General features: G+C 40.6%; 1 protein-coding gene across 4 annotated transcripts in view; it reads left to right on the forward strand.

The window, feature by feature from the left end:
* Window positions 1–7,741: 7,741 nt before the first annotated feature.
* The window catches only part of pitx1 (paired-like homeodomain 1), a 47,342-nt gene continuing 31,014 nt past the window's right edge, over window positions 7,742–24,069 (forward strand). The window contains exons 1-3 of one of the 4 annotated variants that reach the window (XM_072512383.1): window positions 7,742–8,177; window positions 11,731–11,797; window positions 17,895–17,970. The gene's annotated coding sequence lies outside the window, so the exon portion shown is untranslated. The remainder of the gene's footprint in view (window positions 8,178–11,730; window positions 11,798–17,894; window positions 17,971–24,069) is intronic. The other 3 variants (XM_072512382.1, XM_072512381.1, XM_072512380.1) reach the window with 3 other exon arrangements.

Here is a 24,069-nt window from a genome sequence, read left to right on the forward strand (position 1 = left end):
GAGGCCCCCAGCCCGAGAGGTCGGCCCGCCGCGGCCCCGAACGCGGGCCAGGCCATAGCGGAGGCCACCCCCCCCCCCCCCCAGGGTCGGACCCCCACCCCCCCCCAAACCAGGCCGCCCCCAGATGCATCCACCCCAAAGTCCTGCAGGGTAAGAACAGGTGTCAACAGCGCCAACGGGACTCGGCTTTTTTAGCGTGGCCACTCGGCCCAATCCGGCCCGAAAATCACCAGGGGGACCCCATAGAGCGGCCCCCGACCGGCACCGCGCCGGCGCCAATGGCAACGATTCTCCGCCCTCCAGAGAATTGGCGGACCGGCGTCGGGGCGGCATGGCACGATTCGTGCCAGTCCCGACGATTCTCCGGCCCGGCCCCGGGGTGAGAGAATCCCGCCCCCTACCTCTGACAGATTTAAACACGCGTCAATTTAATTGATGGCCCCAATACGATTTTCCTGCAGTTGATGTCGTGAAATTTTAGTTCTAGTTCGATGTGAAGAATGGAGTTAATTAATTTAATTAATATTGACATTTAACTGACAAAAAGTTCAGTAATCCAATTATGGGCTGCACCTCAGAAAATCACTCCATGGAAATGGAGAAATCCTGATTTGTCGACAGGGTTCGATCTTTGCATTGAAAAGCCAATCTCAGTCATGGAAGGTTGCTGCCTCTGCTGGAAATTAAATATTTCACAGCTGACTTTAAAACAAATCTATATCGTTTACTACATTCAAATGGTATGATTACCACACCTAGAAATTACAGTTGTGTTGTATGAATTTTTCCAGACCTAAAAATGTGTAAGAGTTATGATGTGAATAATTTCTGTCACTTAGTTTTTATATAAGGATTAAAGTTCAGTACATAAATCATATTTAAATCTCTAATCTCAGATAATTATGGGTCCTGTATTCTCTTTGTTGATTTAACTCTGCAATATTGCAATGGATTGGCATTATTATGATTCTTGACAGTTGTACAAAAGCCAACACAAATTCATAATTCAGACATGCCGTGCTTATTTATATGAATTTACTAAGATTTTGGATATCAAAGTTATTACTCATGTTTTTCAATGCGGATTTTATTGCATCCATGATATCACTGCAAAGATTCAGTCAGCAATTGCCGCTTTACAGTTGGAGTTTGTGTTTGTACCAGGTCCATTAGTCACCTCTCTTGTTGTAACTCCGACAGCCAAACCATCAGCTGTTTGGCATTAAAGTGAGTGGTATTACGTTCATGCCTACTTCTCTGCCACCATCACAATTTTCCCTCTAATATAAGCTGTTGCCCTGTAAAAATTGTTCTCTCGATGGATTTTCCAATCCACAGGCCAAGATCCCAGGGTTAGTCAGTATCCTGCTCAAATTTAAAGGAGCCACTCCCAACACAAAGTTCAGTGCAGCTTTCCCCAGGAGCTGTTGCTGCAGGTGAACCTATACTATAAGCCACACTTACAAGATCAAGGCTAATTAAGCACCGACTGTGGTGACAATGCTAAACTTGTTTTTATTGGAAAGAAGCAGACTGTGTGTTTGTGAATGTTTTATTGATTGATGCTGTTTAGTGACTGGGAAATTTGAGCCTGCCAACATACTTTGCGTGGTATACAAATCTCAGATACCTTATCACACATTATGATTATATTGGGTATGAGCCAGAGGCAAAACTTTTAATTATATACTAGGGTAGAGAATGTATCTTATTTTATACAATATAATGAGTTACATAATTTGTTTTAAAGATACTGAATGCGAATTTATTATCAATTATATTGTTACATTAATTTCATATTTTGTCAAGAAAATGTTATGGGTGTCTTGATATGATAATAAATGGATTCATAACTCTGATCAATTTTATTATATTCTTATTTTGTTTGAAACGTTTATTGTATATGGTTATATTTTTCAAGATATGTTTGATAATGTTAACCTAATAATAAAATATGAATATATCTAACATGTCATTATTTATTTTTAAATTGCATTCAGCGCTACAAGGGTATCAATTGTGTAAAATGTAATCTGTGTTTATCTTTCATCTCATGTTAATGACAAGCTCTCTCAGGTCATGTACAGCAAGGGTTAGATTCAAATCAGGCACTCGACAGATTTGATGCAAAGTTCGCCCATACCGTTTTATGAAAGATTCCTTGCCCAAGCATGACATTGGTTAGATATGCAAGCTTTCTCTGCACTATCCCATTATTTTACTCACAGGGTATATGTTCAATGCAAGGTAAAGCTCCTGCTATTCCATCCCAACACTATACTTTAAACCTAACTTTAGAAAAGGCACCTTCTACTGCACCACTGATGTTTAATTTCCTACCTCAACCATACTGTAATCTCTGTGTGAGATTTCTGTTGACAGCACGGTGGCACAGTGGTTTAGCCCTGCTGCCTCACGGTGCCGAGGTCCCAGGTTCGTTCCGGGCTCTGGGTCACTGTCCGTGTGGAGTTTGCACATTCTCCTTGTGTTTGTGTGGGTTTCACCCCCACAACCCAAAGATGTGCAGACTAGGTGGACTGGCCATGCTAAATTGCCCCTTAATTGGAAAAAATGAATTGGGTACTCTTAAAAAAAAGTTTTTTAAAAAAGATTGCTGTTAATGAGAAATCATGCTGACAAATGAACAAGTTTATGCTGCACATGCATTGGGCTGAATTTTCCCAGGCTGTTGATATGGATTCAGGAATGAGACAAGTGGGAAAGTCTTGGAACAGGTTGTCGAGTCGGAATCACGCTTTCTTGTGGCTTCCCAGGAGTGCCTTGTGAGTCTGACAAGGAACCCACCTTTATGAGCATGGAATTCCTCTTTGCCAACAGCACGTGGGTTGCCAGCTCAGTGGGTTAGTCAGCTGGTTTATGATGCAGAGCAAGGCCAGCAGCGTGGGTTCAATTTCCATACCAGCTGAGGTTATCCTTCTCAACCTTGCCCCTCACCTGAGGTGTGGTGATCTTCAGGTTAAATCACCACCAGTCAGCTCTCCAGCTCAAAGGGGAAAGCAGCCTATGGTCATCTGGGACTATGATGGCTTTACCCTACCTTTACCGTTACACATTGTGTAAGATTAGAGAAGGTGAGTGCACAATTTGGATTCACTGTAGGGTGAAGAAGAAAATGAAGTGAGCATTCTAAACAGCGAAGCCGACAAACTTGTGGTCAGCCACAGTGAAAGACTTGCACAGACAGGAGCATTTGCTTCAGCCTAAATCCACTGGGAGCAGCAGTTTTGTACAGCTTATGCAAGTGTCTTTGACCCTTCTGAGGGCTGATTTCGCCTGATTGCCTGTGGAGTTCCCAATGACAAGGAGCCTACATATCCTGAAACAGGTTGCACCTCTGAGGAGAAAATACACCATCCTCCAGTTCAGCAGCCACAGCAACAGAGGCAGCAAGTACAACAAAAGCAGTAGCTGATGCCTTCACTACAGCCACATGCAGCTTAACATAACAAAGAGGATGGACACAGGGTCAGCATGCACTTGGTGGCCTGTCATGTCTGATTCTCGATGTGGTCTACCACTTGTTCAATGGAGGTGCTCATCAGCACAAATGTCGCAGACATAATAGCACTCATGTGAGAGATGAACTCCTCCATTTCCCATGCAAGGGTCCGCACTGCCTCTGGAAATTCTGACAAATACACACACATTTTCATTACCACTGCACAATTATCCATTTAATGGATGACCTCTGAGATTCAGCATCTGTGTCGATCTGAGCATAGCCTGGAGAGCTCTGCACCCCCTTGACAGGGACTGCCAACCTCTCTCCCTGTCTCCAGAAACTATTCCTGGAAATAACAATTACAATACACAAAATTTGGAGATCCAGCTTCCTGGCCTGAAAATCATCCCACCCTTCCAGCAGAATTAAGGTAGTAAGATTTCAACCACTGAGTTGATACTATATCACATATACTTTGATTTACACCCAAGTCCCAGAGGGGAATGAACAATATGTTAACATCAGGCATCTCGCTGTGTTATATTTTTAATGGTGCATACTTAACTTGTGAATGATATGCATGTCATAACTCTATTGTGCAACCATTTTTAATATTGTGGAATGTATCAATTATGTCCCCTATTGTTTTTTTAAATAAATTTAGAGTGCCCAATTCATTTTTTCCAAGGGGCAATTTAGCATGGCTAATCCACCTAGCCTGTACATCTTTGGGGTGTGGGGGCGGAAGCCATGCAAACACGGGGAGAACACGGGGAGAATGTGCAAACTCCACAAGGACAGTGACCCAGAGTCGGGATCGAATCTGGGACCTCGGCGCCATGAGGCAGCAGTGTTAACCTTTGCACCACTGTGTTGCCCATCCCCTCTTGTTTTAATTTGGTTATTTACAAGTTAATAGCCATGTTGTCTGTGAACCTGTTTTACAGGACATTCCTGTGACTTTACCCATGGTGCACAATTCTTCATCATTTTTCGCAATTATTCTGTACACCATCCTCTTCCAACACCTCTCCTCCATCAACCTTCTGTGTGTGACTGCCCTCACCTGGTTCCATTCTTATCTATCTGGTTTTATCCAGAGAATCAACAGCAATGACCCCACTTCCCTCTCCTGCCCCATTACCTTTGGAATCCCCCAAAGATCTATCCTTGGCCCACTCCTCTTTCTCATCCCCATGCTGCCCCTCAGCAACATCATCAGAAAACATGTCAAGATTCATGTGGACTCTGACAACATCTGGCTCGACCTCTCCACCACCACCTCTGCTTTGTCACACTGCTTATCTGACAGCCAGTCTTGGTTGAACAGAATTTCCTCCACTGAATATGAAGAAAATCAAGGCCATTGCCTTGGGTCCCACCAACAAGTGTCACTCCCTAGACACTGAATCCACCCTTCAATCTTGCAACAATCTGAGGGTGAAGCAGAACATTAACAACCTTTGTGTGTTTTTTGATCTGACGTGCGTTTCCATATTTGCTCCATCACCAACATGCCTACTTTCACCTCAATAACATCGCCTAACTCCTCCTGTCTCAGCTACTGAAATGCTCAAACATGCCGTTTTTAGTCTCACCTTGATTATTCCAATGCTCTCTGAGCTGGCCATGCATCTCCCACTTTACATTAACAAATGCATCTGAAGTCCTCCTGCTAATATCCTAACATGCACCTAGTCCTATTTAGCCAGCATCCTTTGCTTTCTGACCACATTGACTTCCAGTCCAACAACGCCGTGATTTTAAGATTTTCATCCTTGTTTATAGTCTATCTAGGGCTATGCTCCTCCCTATTTCTGGAACCTCCCTCCGCCCCTACAACCCTCTGACATCTCTGTACTACTACAATTCTGGTCCTTGTGCATCCCCGATTTCAATTGTTCCATCATTGGCAACTATTTCTTCAGCTTCCTAGACACTTTTGAACTCCCTCCCTAAACATCTCCTTTAAGGGCAGCACGGTAGCATTGTGGATAGCACAATTGCTTCACAGCTCCAGGGTCCCAGGTTCGATTCCGGCTTGGGTCACTGTCTGTGTGGAGTCTGCACATTCTCCCCGTGTATGCGTGGGTTTCCTCCAGGTGCTCCGGTTTCCACCCACAGTCCAAAGATGTGCAGGTTAGGTGGATTGGCCATGATAAATTGCCCTTAGTGTCCAAAATTGCCCTTAGTGTTGGGTGGGGTTACTGGGTTATGAGGATAGGGTGGAGGTGTTGACCTTGGGTAGGGTGCTCTTTCCAAGAGCCGGTGCAGACTCGATGGGCTGAATGGCCTCCTTCTGCACTGTAAATTCGGTGAAATTCTGTAAAGGCAACCTTAAACCTATTTGGGCAAGCCATTTGTCCTAATACCTAACTGTATAGGCATTGTCCTAATGTAGGGAAATGCAGGCAGCCAATTTACGTTGCAAATTCAGTATGAGTAGAAAATCTTTTGGGGGGCTGATGTTGATTCAAAGATATTTGTGGATAAGGCCACCAAGAAATGTCCCCTACTTTTCATCAAACAGTGACATGGGCAAAACCTCAGTTTAAACATCTAATTGATTGAAGGATGGCACTTGAGCCAGTGCAGCACTCCCTCAATGCTCTACTGAAGTGTTCCAGTCACTGTAGTGGAGCTTGAACCCAGGATCTTCTGACCTAGAGTCAAGCGCGCCATCACTGAGCCAAGACTGACATCTAACTAGCTCGCTACACCACATAAAACATTTCCATATATGTTTCACATAATTACATTTCGACTCAAAACAGAATAAATGCAATAATTGATTTTAGTGTTTATATAGCTGGAAGGGTGTGGTTATATGGTAAATCAGAAAACTGCTTAGTGTGCAGCTCAATCAACAACATAACTTCTGCAACAGACTGAAAAATTACACTCTGACCACTTTGGAGAGTGAAGTTCTGTTCACATGTGCACAGAACTCCATTCTCTCGACCAGGACAATCTTAACTTTTTAAGAATTCAAGCAGTAATATTCACTTCATATAAACAAATTTGTAGTAAGTTTCGAAAATATATTGGAGGCCCAATGGACACTTGGGACATTTTGAAACCTACTTACTTATGTGCCCTTTGCTCAATCTCAAGCCCAAACCTTGGTTTCCCCATTTTTGCAGCCAGGTTAGGATCTGACTCAACGATTAAACTTTTAAGGAGCTAAAACTGCTGGAACAGTTGCAGCAAAACTACACATTAAATGTGTTCATTGGCTAATGGGGTAAAGTTATGAAATATGTGCTTTTATGAAAAAAAATGTTTTCATTTAGAGTACCCAATTCTTTTTTTCCAATTAAGGGGCAATTTAGCGTGGCCAATCCACCTACCCTGCACATCTTTTTTGGGTTGTGGGGGTGAGACCCACGCAGACATGGGGAGAATGTGCAAACTCCACACGGACAGTGACCCGGGGCAGGGATCGAACCTGGGTCCTCGGCGCCGTGAGGCGGCAGTGCTAACCACTGTGCCACCGTGCTGCCCCGGGGAAAACTCAATTGACTGCTTTAAATAATACATTTTCATATTGTACCCCAGACATGCCCACGGGGACAAACGGGACGATGGAACATCACTCCAGCACCAATAAACAGTGCCAGCATTTGTGGAATGAATGTCACGTCCAATGATGCGTCTTTATCTCCGAGTTCCTTCTTGCAGTGCGGCTGTCGCCTCAGTTGGAAGAGAAAAGCACCGTCCCAGTCGTCACCTTGGCCCTCCAGACAGCGCCACAATAACAGAACCCGGGTTCTCACCGCAGCCTTCTCTCCCACGCAAGGTGTGTGGCAAGGTGAGATTATTGGAAAAGGAAGGGCATGAAAAGTGCAAACGTGTAAAGGGTGCATTTTCCTCCTGGAATGTTTGTAAATAAAATAAAAGGTTCGCCTCACCGCTGCCAAGACTTAAGACATTGCACCCCAGCGCATCTTGTGAACCCCCTCCCCCCATAAATAAAAACACACCTTTCCAAAAAAAAGTTATGCACCTAATCCCCTTTTTTTACAAGATAATCACCTAAAAGATTATAAATGCAACACTTTACCTTATATTTCAACATAAACAGGTGAAAGGTGCTTATTTACATAGGATCAAAGTGGCTAATGCCATAACTGCGGTCATTTCTATTCTGGGGGTTGGGGCAGTGTTAGAGGGTGACCGGTCTTTAAGAAGCAGCTCCTTCACTGTTTGCCAAAGAGTGAAATGCGCCCATTCTCTCGGTGAGAAGCACTGCCGAGCACAGAAACCCAGCACAGTCACACACACACACACTCACTCAATTAAAAAGCCACCTCCAACCTCTTGTATAAACGGTGCTGTCTGAGCACACAACCCTGCTCCCAAGGGTGGGGAGGCCTTACGTCACATACCAGGCACCGAGGCAAGCTGCCGACCCAGAGCAGCCGAAGGAAACTTCCCATTCCCGATCCCACACCAACCCCATCCGAAACCTCCCATTCCCGATCCCACACGACCCCCATCCGAAACCTCCCATTCCCGATCCCACACCAAGCCCATCCAAAAACCTCCCGATCCCCACACCAACCCCATCCAGAAACTTCCCATTCCCGATCCCACACCAAACCCCCAATCCCTGCTCCTGGACCGAGTGTTACGCTTTTGGCTGTTGCATTAATGAATGTGGTATAACGCAGATCGAGGACAGCAGAGCTTCAACCAACAATGCAGCTGAACGGTGAGTCCACATTTTAGTCCCAATCATGTGATAGACAGAATGGAGAAATGAAACACGTGCTTTTTGTTAAAAAAAATTGTAATTCTCCCAATTCAGATAAATCTCCGTGTGATCGCGGAAAGGCTGCCAATATTTCAAAACAGATTCTTACAAAGACTCGGTGGGAATGTGGTTTAATGTCACTGTAAAAAAAAAAGCAGTGAGTCTGGGTGATTCTTCAGTGTTTGGTTTGAATTCTCTTCCGCCCCCCTTTTAAACTTCTTTTCTGAAGTGTTGTGTTGGCTGTCTGGAATAATCGTCATTATGAAAAGATGAATTTCTTGGTTGTAACTCTGAAGTCGGGTAGTTGGGGTGGGGGGGGGGGGGGGGTTGGCCCGTTGCATTTTGTCGGATTTCACACTGTGTGTAACTTATGTACAAACTCTGTAGTTCGTCAGACCTGCGACCGACATACCAGATATTTCGAAAGTATACTTTCAGAGGGTTTCCCTCGTGGAGGAGAAGCAAATGGGGGATGTAAATCATTCCTTGTCTTGTTTTATTACCTCTTTTAAAAGACTTATATTCGGCACTTTCCTACTTTGCCGTATTTGTTTCAGACCAAAATATAATTTCCTGAAGCAGCCGAGATTTTTAAAAACCCGGGAGTGTCAGTCTAGGAGGGAGAGGAATGTTTTTCTCCCTCTTAGCAACATCCAGTTGCAGGCGCTCAGAATGTACCTCGACTCAACCTGCCAAGCAATCACCCAGCGTGGTTCAACATGTTACTGAAGCGATCAAGAAACGTGCAAACATCTTTTTTTTAATTCATGCATATTTTAAAATGTTATATGTCAGTGTAGGGTTAGAGTAGATTACAGACTGCCTTAGATTCACACTTGGAATCAAAACCAAACGCACGGTCATAATTATAACTGGGGACAGATCCAACTCGAGAAAAGGTTATGTTTAAGTGAGTGGAATTAAAGGCAGCCCAGCGCCAAGAATGTATTCGGAGAGAGAAATGATATTTCTGTCAAAAAAGAACATGAGGCTTGTTCTTTGACCTAAACAAACATTTCCTTGGTGTTGAGGTTATTGATTTTACCAATCATGTAGGCCAGGTGTATTTGTGTGTATGTGTGTGTGTGTGGAATAGCCCTTATCATGGAGTGTTTGCGATTGACCCCACTTTAAATATAAAGACATTTATTTGGTTTGGCAGATTTTGCGGCAAAATCAGTGTTCAGTGGTTTTCTTTTCGGCAAACCGAGTGTTCCAGATTTGATACTGGAATCTGAAAACGCTTTAAGTAATGTTTACACCGTGGTTTGCCATTCATTTTAGTTCAAGGATTCAGCATTTCGCTAACATAACCTTGTTGTGTTATATAGCAACTCTCTCGAGGTAAAGAAAATCCAAAGCCCTAGTTTTATTTTTTTAAAGTTGGCGATGGGGAGAGAATATCCCTTTAATGTATTTTAAATTTGGCCCTATGAAATATATATCTATGAATAATCGATTGCTGCATTCTTTCATACGCGGATAACCTGCTGGATTCACTGTGATCTTAATTACTTCCCATTGTAATGTGTTTCCACTTTTACAATATGAATGCAATTATTGAATTAATTGACAAATTTCAGATTAAACTATCAAATATCTGACTTCCCGTCAAGTAGGGGGAACGGTCAAATCTGCCTCACAGAATACCCCCTTATACGGATTGTTTTTTAGTGAGGCGCCCAAAGGATTTCCATGAACGATACATGGAAATCCACAACAGCTTACAAGAAACTGCTTGCATTGCAATTGACCTCCACCATTGTCTTAAAGTAGCCGTAGATAAATATTAAACAACAGGCAACTGTCAAAGGAACAGCAATACAACTGGATTAAACATTTCTGTAAAAAATGGACCAGTTTCTAAACACCAACTCAATGGCACGGATGGGAAAGGCCTGAGAGAAGGCCACACGGGTGTAAATAGAGGAATGCAATTTTTCACCGTGAAAATCTAAGATAATTTCCAACACGGGATATTCACCTTTTAAAATAATTCCCAACATAAACGGTTATTATAAGTACGTACTTATCGAAACCTGATCAATAATAGTTATCGATTGAAATGCTGAACTATTTGAATCGCGCCTTTACCTTGGACTCATTTCAAGAACGTAGGTGCTATTTGGAAACCGATATTTGCAAATTCGCTGATGTCAACTCCCGGCTTCTAATGTTTTCTAAATGTTTAGCTGCATAGTTTGTGCAAAGTTAGTCGATTATTTAACACATTTTATAGGATGTTATATATTCACAAACTGAAGTTTCGGGCACAATCTGCGAGTCTTGACGGGATATCTTTTCTTATTAAGAAAAATGTATCCACTGGTCCTAATAAATAGTCAAGTTTTGGTTGTCAATGTAGTGATTCTGGTAGTGATTCTGCCTCGGTACCAACTCAGGGGTGAAAAGAAGGGACTTGCGGGGGGCGTGTGTGTGGGGGGGGGGGGGGGGTGCTTGGAAGGAAAATTATGAAATCTGATAGTCAGTCCTCTGCAAAGTTCTGTTTTGATCATAGTTCAAACCATCTAGAGTCCAAAAGAGGGCCTGTGCATTTGTGGTGTTTCTGCTGTGGAGTAGTATGTGCTATCTCTGCTGTTTCTTGTTGGCGTCGGGGCAACACACTGTACAAATACGCCCGCATAATCAAACAAACTACATGCTATCGGCTGGAGAAGGAAAAGATTTGCAAAGCAAACTACCGATAAAAATTCGTTAGGTTGATTGCGGTCCTTGCGCCCAGGTTTAGGATCTTGCCTGTCAATGCGAACTCGGGGCGAATGTATATGGGTTACTCGATTTGCTGATTAACCACCAAATGTCATCTGAGAGTAAGCTGTTTCAATTTTTGGGGGGGAATTTGTGTTACCTAAATTCGGGTCGAGAAAAGACTTTGTCACTTTTGGAACAGAGTATAGGAGACTGAGAACATCTTTGCAAAATCGTGGCGAAAACAAAGTGGTGGAATGTGCAGCGGTTGTTCTGATTTATACATGGAATGTGATTAACACAAATATTCTGGCATAATTCCTTTTGCCCGCCATAGATAGCTCCTTGGGAAATAATATTCAGCAACATTCAGTCATTTTGCTTCTGGGAGCGAGAAGCTGGTCATACCGACCTAAAAAACAAATCGCTCAACTTAGAGCTTGCTTTTATTACTGCCGCCAAACGCCCGCTTCCAAATCTATAGTCATATCTGCTAATTAAAATAAATGCATGGCAGCAACAACGTGGACGAGGCCACTGCAATAATTGTTGGAATTTACTGAAATAACGCCAAAAGCGAAGACATTACAATTGCAGCGAATGATCTCGGTGTGCCTGTCCCCTTAATTTACCATTTCTATCTCGTGGATTGGCTGAGGAAAGTGCTGGTCCGACACAAGAGGCAGTAATTACTCAGCATGTTAATAATTCTACACGCTTGCTGTCGGGCGCCCAATGCTGACACTTATTTTCAACACATTTTTCCAGCTTATGTCTAATTGTTTTGTTTGATTGCTTTTAGCAGAGGTCTAAATTCGGCACCAAACGGAAATACCAGTAGAAGAGGTTGCCCCTCTGTGCAGATTCAGGTAAGGGACATTTCATTTACACGCCGGGTTGTGTGTCTGGGATGTGGACATCCTTTACCGAGATGCTGTGGAGCACATGGACAAGCGGATCGGGGTAGAGTCTGTTTTGATAAGAAAATGCAAAGCATTGCTGTGGAATTTGGTCAAATCAATTGCTGTCTCATAACCAGAGGCCAGTGTGCACCATCCTTCTGAGTCACTGCTAGTTATAAGTAATTAACTGCGCGTTAAATGGATTCTACTTATTGGAATTGTTTGGTCTCATTCTGTTCAATGGTTAGTCTACATTTATGACCAGCGCCATTTGAGAATGGACAGTTCATGCTTAAAAAGGATCAACCATTGGTTTCTCATCCATCGGCGTAAGCGTTTTCAAACGTGATGTTGAAGAGTAAACATAATTATTTTAGACTTAAAAAAAGTTTTCCCCGTGAAAAAGCCCGGTACAGTAATCACAGATTTTAAAAACACATTCCGCCGTTAACTCATCTTCGCATAATTAAAGTTAACATTATCTTAGCCCAATTATCATTTTACAAAATGAATATAAAAATAGGCACCAAATTAATCTATCAGAAATCACAGCCACGTTTATAATTCGAGTTGGTCTTTATCAGAGATCTTACTGGTGTTCGGAATAGACGCCAGGTTATTCACAGATAATATTGTTAAAGTGATGACTCTGTCTGTAACATTAATTATTATTTTTTTTAATTTAAAATGCTAAATTATTTCATTTTGATTTAGAACAATACAAAAAAACGTTTTATCAGATTATGCAAACCCTCAAGAATAAAGGAATACATGTGTTGGCTGCGGCTACTGGCTGATCCATGACGGGGGTGGGGGGATGCATCTAGGCAACTAAGCGAGTCAGGTTGGAAACTGAAATAGAGGAAAGGTTAATCTAGGAATTTACATTTAAAATATTTTTTTTCACTCATTGCAGTTATAAACAAATGATACAGTCTGCACAACACATCTATGGTCCCTGCTCTGTTACATACTTTAAAGCTTTTAAATTATGAAATGAATTCTTATACTCAATGATAATCACGTCTCCTTGCACATGTCACAATGGCTGCAGCTGTAAAAATGCTTGAGGATCAAAGAAAACAAACCAAATATCTGCAGGAATATACACTTCCAACTCATAAACAGGGAATTCCAATAAAGTTTCAATGAGCAAAGTAAATTGCCTTTTAGTCATTTCTGACAACGTCACATTTTGACTAAAAAAAACCTGTCATTTACAATTGACTGGAATTGTGTAACAAAGTTAATTTGATCGATGTGACTAAGATTCTTTTTGAAAAAAGATAGAATTGAAAAACTCTCCCCAACAACTGTGGAACATTCAAAATGCTGGCAGATGTCTATATCGTATTGGCCTGTGTTTCTTCTTGGATTATCGGTAACTCAAGAACGTGCTTCCCAGTTTGTGTTAAATTTCAGTTTCATCTTTCCGTGAATTATATTTTATTCCAAAAAGCTAAAACGTATCATGCATAATACAACTGCAATTCTGGAATGTAAAACAAAAAATAAGTGTCAGAAATCAGAATGCTACTTTAATAGGTATCTATTTCTTTTCGTCCTTATTTTCCTTGACATTCTGTCTTCTCAATTTAGCAAAGGACTTCAAATGCACAAGTAGAGTGCAGTCACTCTGTAGTAATATTGCTTCCCACCAACTCTTGCTTGTACTAAATATAATAATATCCTGGTCTTGTTCATTGACATCAAAATTAATGGATACTATTCAGTGGTTTCAGCAACCTGGCTAGAAGCTCTGTGCCCCCTTTCATTTCTTTCTCCCCATTGTTAATGTTTTTTGAAGTGCAGCTTTTTTTCAGATTTAACTCACTTCCAGTCACATGCTGCATAGTTTATGTGAAGCTGGTATGTCACTAATTCATTTTGATGAAATGGGAAAGAAAATTCAGTTTCCTGGGCATGCCAGTCACTCAGGGGAGGGAATCTTACCATCAGCTCATCCTCTTCAAACAAAATCAAGAATTATGGTCCAACTTCAACATTCATGGTGGCACAGTGATTATCTCTGCTGCCTTCGGCACTGAGAACCAGGGTTCGAATCCCTGTCCTGGGTTACCGCCCATGTGGAGTTTGCACATTCTCCCCGTGTCGCCGTGGGTTTCACCCCCATAACCCCAAAATGTGCAGGGTCGGTGGATTGGCCATGCTAAAATTGGCCCTTAATTGGAAATAAAATAATTGGGTACTCTAACTTTATATTAAAAACAACTTCAAATCCATTTTTTTTTTGCCGCTTGTCTACTTCTGTTTTATTACCTTTGCTTAAGATAGAAGGGGGGACTAAGTCAGAGGGGTTACTGAGCTTAACAGTGTGAGATTGCTGAATTATCATCAGGAGACATTGATGTCAAAGCAGGGTTCTTCAGTTAGTTCAAATCTATATTAATGATCTTCACACTGTTAGGTGCAATATTTCCTCCAATCCAATTGACATCTCTTCTGCTTTATTCAGTCAAAAAGATAAATATCAAAGTGCTTATTGATATCTTTCAGTCACATTTGTTACCATGGCTTAATACTTTGAAACTATTGGTTTTCGGCAGTCAAGAAGCTGACATTTGGCATAGAACTCCCCTGATGTGACAGCAGGATGTTTTTCCCTAATAACATGATGGGTGAGAATTCTGGAGAGTACTTCACTATTCAAAAAGTTAAAGGTTGAAAACCTGTAGTGATACGTTTAAGGGATCTCTATACAATATATTTGCCCCAAGCCATAGGTAAAGGGAAAGTCGCCATAGTCCCAGATGACCATAGGCTGCGTTTCCCTTTGAGGGGAGAGCTGACTGGTGATGATTTAACCTGAGGATCACCACACCTCAGGCGAAATGCAAGGTTGAGAAGGTCATGAATAACTTCAGCCAATACGGAAATTGAAGCCGCGTTGCTGGCCTTGTTCTGCATCACAAACCAGCTGTCTAGCCAAGTGAGTTAAACCGGCCATAGCAAGCCATAACCTTAAAGAAAGAAACACAATTATATAGTACAATGGGGGCAGCATATATGCTGATTTTTGATACAAAGTTGATTTGGATGGGTATCATCGTAAATGTGCTGTTTAAAAGCAATCTGAGTTATCGATTAAACTGCTCATTCATTAAAGCCTTGAAGTGTGAAATCCCTATTCGGCTGCCACACACCATCTTGCATTCAAAAGCAGTATAGCATAAATTCAGTTAGCAAGGTATGAATAAACGTACTTTTTGGGGGGCAGTTTGTATTATTTGGCATGGAAGTGAAACGCACAACCTCTCCTCATGCATTAAGTACATTTTTTACCCATTAAAAGATATAGGTGTTCTGATTGGCACAGTCTCCAAATGATTGAATTGAAAGATGCCCATGTATAACAATTCGTAGTACTTGTCATCCCACTGTAACCCAATGGTCACATTATACTAAAGCAAGAAGAGAAAAGTTGGGCTTAGAAGTGTAGAATTACCATGCAGTCCTTTCACCTATTAACCTGGGTTCTTTCCAGCTTAATCCACAGTTTTATTTTTCTCCCTATAACTCTGTTTTATGTAAACATATTGTGAACAAAATGAGTTTGGATATGATTCAATTCAGTTCCGAGACAATGAGTTCACAACATAAACTACTCAGAAATCTGCCTAAACTGCAATTAAATTGGCCGGATCAATCGCAAAGCTGCTTAATGGAGGATATAGAAATGCTACACTGGTTCAGTAGGATGGGCGTTTTCTAATTTGAGTTTAGGGCACATTGAAGGAACAGTAGCTCTGGTTTCTATGTGTACCAACCTTGTAAAGAGATTCTTTTTCAATGCATTTGTAATGTCACTACACATAGTAACTATTTCTATAGACATTGTTGGGGCTTTATATATGACTGTGCTATAGTTAACCTGGGTGTGCTTGATGTTGACATTTGTATGAAAAGTTTTTCATTGCCCTAAACCAACATCCTGCACTTCAGTAAGTATAGCAAGCCAATAAAACATCAAATTTAGAATAAAATCTTATTGTGCAGCAGAAATAGCATTAAATATTTGATTATACACAAAGCTTTTTTAAAAACTAGATTAGCAAGTATGTATTTTCATATTGGTATCACATTGCATATTTTATAACCATCCTTGTTCCAACTCATTACCCTTCAATTTATCTTTATCTGTCATTGTTTTTATAGAATATTTTATTTCTCTCACTCTATCTGCCATTTCCTCGTCAAAAGTCTCCTCTGAAGATGTTACTGCAAAGCCACCTTCTAGATGATGTGTAATAGTTTATTACCCCTGGTGTTGAATGTAGATCTGAGGAAGGTCCTTGTCTTTGCTCAACGTCTACCTGCTACAATAACTTGCTTTAGTACCTTTCTCATAGTAAAAATATCCCAATATGCTTCAGAAGAGCATTATCAAACCAAATTTGACTCAGCAGACAAGGAGCTATTCTACAATCATAGAATTTACAGTGCAGAATAAGGCCATTCAGCCCATCGAGTCTGCACCGGCCCTTGGAAAGAGCACCTATTTAACCCCATGCCTCCACCCTATCCCCATAACTCGACCTAACCTTTTGGACACTAAGGGGCAATTTAGCATGGCCAATCCACTTAATCTGCACATCTTTGGACTGTGGGAGGAAACCGGAGCACCTGAAGGAAGCAGACACGGGGAAAAAACTCCACACAGTCACCCGAGGCCGGAATTGAACCCGGATCCCAGGAGCTGTGAGGCAGCAGTGTCAGCCACTGTGCCACCGTGACATCGATATTAGGACAGGTGGCCAAAAGTTTGTTTTTCAGGGGCCTCTTAAAGGAAAGCAATAGAGGTCGAGAGGTTTAGGGAGGAAATTACAGAGGTTAAATCAAATGATGGCACAGCTGCTAATATTGTAGTGATGTAAATTGGAGATGTGTATGAAGGTGGAACTGGAGGAACAGAGATCTTGCATGGTTATATAGCTGAAAGGTGTTGCAGAGTCAAGGAGACCTGACACCATGGAAGATTTGAAAACCAGGATGAGAATTTTATAATTGAGGCACTGACAAAATGAGAACCACTGTAAGGCATCGAGCATCGGGGTGACAGTGAAATGTATTTGGTGGATGTTAGAATATGAGCAGCAGAGATTTGTGTGGCCTTAAGTTTACAGAGGATGCAGGGTTGGAGGTTAGGCAGGAGTGTATTGGAATAGTCAAGTTTAAAGGTGATAAAGGCAGAGATGAGGTCTACAAGTTGCCATTGTAGAGAATCATGTACATGAATCCGGATCCTGTCACTCTAGCATGGTGCATTTATGTTCCAATGTTGCATTGCTTCCTCATAAAGATGTTGTTTGATCCTATCAATGAAATAATTTTAATAACGTCATGTGACTAATTCTAAAACCTCAATAAAAATGCTGTATTCAATTATAAAATATTGCATTGAGAAAATTGATGCATTACACAGAAATCTGTACAATTGTTCTTGTTATCATAGATTATCATAGAATGTACAGTGCAAAAGGAGGCCATTCGGCCCATCGAGTCTGCACCGGCTCTTGGAAAGAGCACCCTGCCCAAGGTCAACACCTCCACCCTATCCCCATAACCCAGTAACCCCACCCAACACTAAGGGCAATTTTGGACACTAAGGGCAATTTATCATGGCCAATCCACCTAACCTGCACATCTTTGGACTGTGGGAGGAAACCGGAGCACTCGGAGGAAACCCACGCACACACGGGGAGGATGTACAGACTCCGCACAGACAGTGACCCAAGCCGGAATCGAACCAGGGACCCTGGAGCTGTGAAGCAATTGTGCTATCCACAATGCTACCGTTATAATTCAAGTTTACTCTGTTAGGAAGTAATTTCTAAATATATCATTGCTAGATTGGGGAAAATATTTCACTCGGAGATCAATCTTAATATATCTCCACTTCATTACTTATGTACCATCCAATCAGCCTCACTTATACAGATTATTTATTGCACCCTCTGTACATTTTTCAGTAATAAAAATTTAGCTAGAGAAGGCTGGGTATGCACTGAGATCCTCTGACATTTCTCTTTTATGTTTTTAATAGAGCCAAAGTAAAGGTAATATTGTGACATGGATTTAAGACTTAATTATTCCAACCAGAAGACATACACTTGCATATGGTGAGTGTCTACTTGCAACCATCCTGTCAAAAAGTTGTGACAGGAAAGGCAAAAAAAAAATTATTACCCCTAAGTTATTTTCTCTCACATTCTCTTGCACATAACATACGTAAACTTGAAAGCACATAGTTTGTCAGTCTATCCTCTCAGATTATATTGTTCTGGGAGAATCCAAAATGTGGGACCATAAATGCAAGTTAATTACTAATTGATCCAACTGGGAATCATACAATCCCGACAGTGCAGAAGGAGGTCATTTGGCCCATTAAGTATGCACTGATCGTTCAAATGAGAACTGCGAACATGTCCACGCCCCTGTCCACCCCACCTTATTCCCACAACCTAATCTGCACATCTCTGGACACTAAGGGGCAATTTAGCATGGCCAATCCACCTAACCTGCACACCTTTGGACTGTGGGAGGAAACCGGAGCACTTGGAGAAAACCCACGCAGACACGGGAAGAAAATGCAAACTCCACACAGACAGTCACCCAATTGAACACGGGTCCCTGCCATTGTGAGGCAGCAGTGCTACCGTGCCGCCCACTATAAATAAAGAGATTTTTTTATTCAGAGACTAATAAAGTGTCACTGGAAGTAATTGACGTAAAATGTTTATATTCTTTCAAAAATAAACTAGATGAGTACGTAAGAGGAAAGAGAATAGAAAGCTATGTTGAAACTGAGATGAGACAGATGAAATAGGAGGAGACACATGGGGCATAAGCACCAGTCCAGGCTAGTCGAGCCCATGTTTCTTTACTGACTGTGTATTTTATGTAATTCTGCATCTCGTTTGTTAATAAAAGTAGAATGGGAAAATATATTTTAAAATTAAACTTATATTGAATATTTTCAAAATTATTTGTGCTCCATGGGTTCCCATTATAATGTGGTTGAGGTCTAAGGCACAATTAGATATTTTACTTTTCGAACAAATAGCACAGTAGAGTCAATGTTAAACAATGAGATCTCTTTACAGTGCAATCTGTCTACATTCATTCGGCTCCACATTTTCAGTTATAGCACTTTTAAGACATTTGGGGTATATTCACTTGACCAAATAACTTATCATGCAAATTAAATGATCACTGACATTGACTGTAGTAACAGCTGACATCCAGAAAGCCCAAGGCCCACTAACATGAAGGTGAACTTTCTACTTCCTCACAGTATAATATTGCACAAGGACTCTGCAGTCTACAACTGCTGCTGCTGGTTGTTATTTTAACCCGAGCTTATTTTCTGTATATCCAAAAATGTTGTTCCAGTCTGTTACTTTTACTAATATTGTCTAGAAATTCATTAACAATTGAAGTTTCCCCAATATATTACCTTAGAAAAAAAATATGGTGTATATTTCATCTTCTATTTTCTGATTGTTGTCTCAATACTCAAATATGCTGCTGTTCGCTATTTATAGAATCTGAAAGCATGAATAAAAATGAATCTTATGCGCCAGATTTTATACAATAGCCACTGTGCCCCTATTATTGTTTTGCTCTTTAAAAAAGTGATAATTAAAAAGAACACAGGTTTTTTTTAAATGGTAAGTATTTTTATCATGTTGGATATACTGGTTTATCAAAACCAGGGATGCTAATGATAACAGTGCCCCTTTCACTGAAAGGCATAAATCAGTTGATCTTGAGTTACTAAGGCTCAAATTACTACTTCTTCAGTCTTAACTCCATTCACTAAATACATTTTAAGAACTACATGCATGCACTACACATATATGTACGCACATAATGTATTCCACCACTCTAGCTGATGGTGATTGTTTTATGGGTCAGATTTCTTTTCAGAGCCCAGCTAGCTTAAATTTTTCAGCATTCAGTGTAACAACTAGTACCAAATTCAGACAGGTGCGTGAATAATGTTTAGGCCCATGATCTGGCCAATTGGCAAGAAAAGGTTTCTTGGCTGAACCCACATTTGGCTGAAGCCGTTGGTTCAGCAGTTCCTAATCTGCAAGCGTTCAGAAGGAATTTCATCCAGTTCTTGTTGTTCAGCATGGTGGAATAAACCTTCACTTTGTCATAATCATTGATTTGGATCATAGAACCAAAATTGCACAAGTGTGTTATTTTCTTTGAATTTCTGCTCAAAATGTTTCGATAGCATGAATCCCAAATTCCAGGCTAGGTGGATTGACCATGCTAAATTGCCCCTTAATTGGAAAAAATGAATTAGGTATTCTAAATTTTTTTTTTAAATTGGTAACTTGGTGCAGCTTGTTTAGTACAGCTGCAAATGGTCTATCATAAAAAAGATAAGCATTTAATCAGTGAATAGTCCACCGCTGATGAGTACCTCAATTTTAAATGACTTTTAAAAAACCAAAGAACCGTTTGCTAGGTATATTGGGAGATAGTAGTCGGTCCTTAAATTAAATACATATAATCCAAAATCTTTTGAAACATGTCTACTAGTATCCTTGTACCCAAAAGAATCAGCTGATTTTTTTAAAGTCTCCATGAAGGCCAGCAACTTAACACAATTAGTGGAAAATCACCTTGGCAATTAATTAACTCTGGAAAAAAAATCTTAATTTTTCCAATTAAGAGGCAATTTAGCATGGCCAATCCACCTACCCTGCACATCTTTAGGTTGTGGGGCTGAGACTCACGCAGACATGAGGAGAATGTGCAAACTCCACATGGTCAGAGATCCGGGGCTGGGATCGAACCCGGGTCCTCGGCGCTGTGAGGCAGCAATGCTAACCCACTGCACTAAGACCAGTTTTGTGCTTATTGCACTCAATTTGTTCTTATTATATTCCACTAATTTTCCAGTTTTTTGTGTTGGCTTTGCCACATTTGGGTGAATTTTCCTCCCACAATTTGCAACTTGGTAGAAACTCCAAACCAGTATTTCTTATCAAAAGGAATTTCACTTTTCCACAAGCCATAGCAACTCCACAAATGCTGTTGCTCAAATATTTTCACGACTATCAATATAATTTTAGGGAGCAGAGAGCAAGTGTAGGTGGTTCAAGGGGCAGGGTGTGACAGGGGACCTCTCCATCAGGATTACATTAAACAAGGCAATTCTGCCATCAAGACATCTTTGACGTTGGAATTGTGTCAATTCTGTTTTTTTTATAAATTTAGAGTACCCAATATTTTTTTTTTTCAATTAAGGGGCAATTTAGAGTAGACAGTCCACCTAACCTGCTCATCTTTGGGTTGTGGAGGTGAAACGCAGAAATGGGGAGAATGTGCAAAATCCACATGGACAGTGACCCAGGGCCGGGATGGAATTGTGTCAATTCTTATTGTTTCTGGGGAATTGCTTGGCTCAGGGTTCAACCCCCATTCCAGTTGAGATGAACACAGAGCCTGCCACTTCACCCTACCCACAGTAAAATAATCATGCTACTTTACCTTGGTTCAGCAAATAATTACAAAGGACCTGCCTTCAGGCAAAGAACTTAAGGAAAAGATGTCTGTAGCAAGAAAAGATTATCGTCATAACTGCCATTTGCAATATAGAAGAAGTAGCAAACAAGTGGATAGGGCTTGCCTTGTTTGGGTGGGGGGAGGGGGGATGGTGAGTAATGGAATTCCACAAGGGTTTGTTCTGGCTGTTTGCTTTCTACATTACTCATAAGCTTATGGAGGCTGGTACAGGAAACATAATATGTTATGTACACAGTTGATGGGTGTTCATTTCTAAAGTCAGAAGGGAGAGAATATCACCATCTGCTAAAAATATCTAGCCAATGTTAAAACCGTTGTAACCAAATTAATGCTCAGACGCATTTGCTTGTTGTATTCCCATATAACTTATTGTTAAAGTTACCATTGAAATACTGAGTGCAATTCAGTTCCCCTACTTTAAAAAATAAATAAATTGATGCAATGGAATTGTGTCGAGAATTGGATCTTGAATTCAACAAGGATTATATGGGGACTAAAACATCTGAACTATGAAAGAGAACTAATCAAATTAACTTCCCTTTACTTAAAAAAAGAAGACTAAAGGAGGACGTTATCTAGATTTCATCATACGGAAGTACATAACTAAGATGATTGTATTTACATTATTTAACTTAAAATAAGATCACAAATTTGGAAATCATGGATATGTAATTAAGACAATCGTGAAATGGAAAACTGAGGATTTGTTCCACAGTAATAGTAGATTAATAGACTCCTATTGGGATCAGTTTTACAGTGCTTGTTGCTTTCTTTGAATAACAGCTGGTTAAATATTTGTTTAAATTGAGATTAGAATGATAAATGCAGGGAGTAGTTATCAGTTACTCTTTGGGACACTTGGTTCTACTTCTAACAGGGTTGTGAAAATGTTACTTGTGGAATGCAACTTTTCACAGTTGAATAATGTAGATTGTAATTTAGGTGTAATATCCTATATATTGTCTCTATAATCTTCATAAACCTGGAAGAGATTTATTTTCTTGATAATTTGGGAGCTCATAATTTGATATCACAAATTGGAATGGATTTGTTTATTGTCACATGTACTGAGGTATTGTGAAAAGTATTGTTCTGCATCCTGCTCAAACAGATCATTCCGTACATGAAAAGAAAAAACATAATAGGGCACCCATAAAATACACAATGTAAATACATAGACACAGGCATCAGGTGAAGCGTACGGGAGTGTTGCACTACTCAGTAGAGAAGAAGTGTGAAGAGATCAGATCAGTCCATAAGTCCATCAGAGGGTCATTTAGGAGTCTGGTAACAGTGGGGAAGAAGCTATTTTTGAATCTGTTAGTGCGTGCACTCAGATTTTTGTATCTCCTACCTGATGGAAGAAGTTGGAAGAGTGAGTAAGCCAGGTGGGATGAGTCTTTGATTGTGCTGCCCGCTTTCCCAAAGCAGCAGGTGGTGTAGACAGAGTCAATGGATGGGAGGCGGGTTTGTGTGATGGACTGGTCTGTGTTCACGACGCTCTGTAGTTTCTTCCGGTCTTGGGCCGAGCAGTTGCCATGCCAGGCTGTGATGCAAATGTAGTATTTTGCTTGATTTCCTTTGAGCATCAAAGACAGTTTTCACAGATCCTTTATCATCCTAAAGGTTACTCAGGATGAGTTAGCTACCTCAGGTGATTGGGTAGTGATCACAACAGTGTATTCTACAGCAACGAAATAAACAAACTCCATGGGTTCAATGTCTCTACTTGCTCCATACTTCCTTAAACGCTATCAGAAAGATAGGCCAAATTACCTCTTTCCATAATTTTTCATCTTATGAATGACGTATTAATAACAAAAAAAAATCTTTTGACATCATACCAATGAAATTTCTTCTTTAAATGTGATAATGCAAAAATGAGCTTATGCTCTTGGGTTCTGTTATCGCTTTTACAAAAACACCATTGTACCAATGATCTAGTTGATTAGAAACAACGAGATGCAGTATAATTTGTAAATAAGAAAGTAAACTAACCCTGTTAAAACACAGGTACACAGTCAAAGGCTTCTTTAACTCATTTATTGTGTTTAGCTTTGTTCAGCATTCCTACTCCTTATGTCATTTTAACACTTGTGTGGTCTGACAGTCCTGCTGACTAGGGAAGATTTATTTAACACAATGGGGTTATTATGTCTACACTTTCGTTTAATGTGATTTTATGAATCTTATAAACAACAAAGTTATTAAATTTCTTCCTAAAAGCAGCCTTGTACATTTCTAATTACTGCAGACACATTTCAATTTCTGGGGATTTACATGCTCACGTTTTTTTTTTAAATGCTGCGATATTATTGGATTTCAAAATGACAGTCACTCCATTAGGGGACCAGTTTTGACAATAATAAGCTGCCATTCCCTCCTCTCTTTGTGCTTCTGATACAAGTTTCATCAGCATATACTTACAGGGTCAAAATGACAAACAAGTTTGCCCGCTGTTGTCTTCTGAAAAGTTTTTTCCTTATTTTCGTATCAGAATTTACACTTCAAGCCTGGTTTCAAAGAGAGTGCATGCCAGCGTACACAAGTGCGAATGTGTAGCATAGTGCTGACTTTACCCATGACAGTCACATCCCATTAATACAAAAGCACACAATTCGCACTTGCAGGCAAATGCAGTGAAAATTATACAGCCACAGAGTTAAAGTGAA

Source organism: Scyliorhinus torazame, chromosome 7 (assembly GCF_047496885.1).
Source record: "Scyliorhinus torazame isolate Kashiwa2021f chromosome 7, sScyTor2.1, whole genome shotgun sequence".
NCBI lineage: Eukaryota > Metazoa > Chordata > Chondrichthyes > Carcharhiniformes > Scyliorhinidae > Scyliorhinus > Scyliorhinus torazame.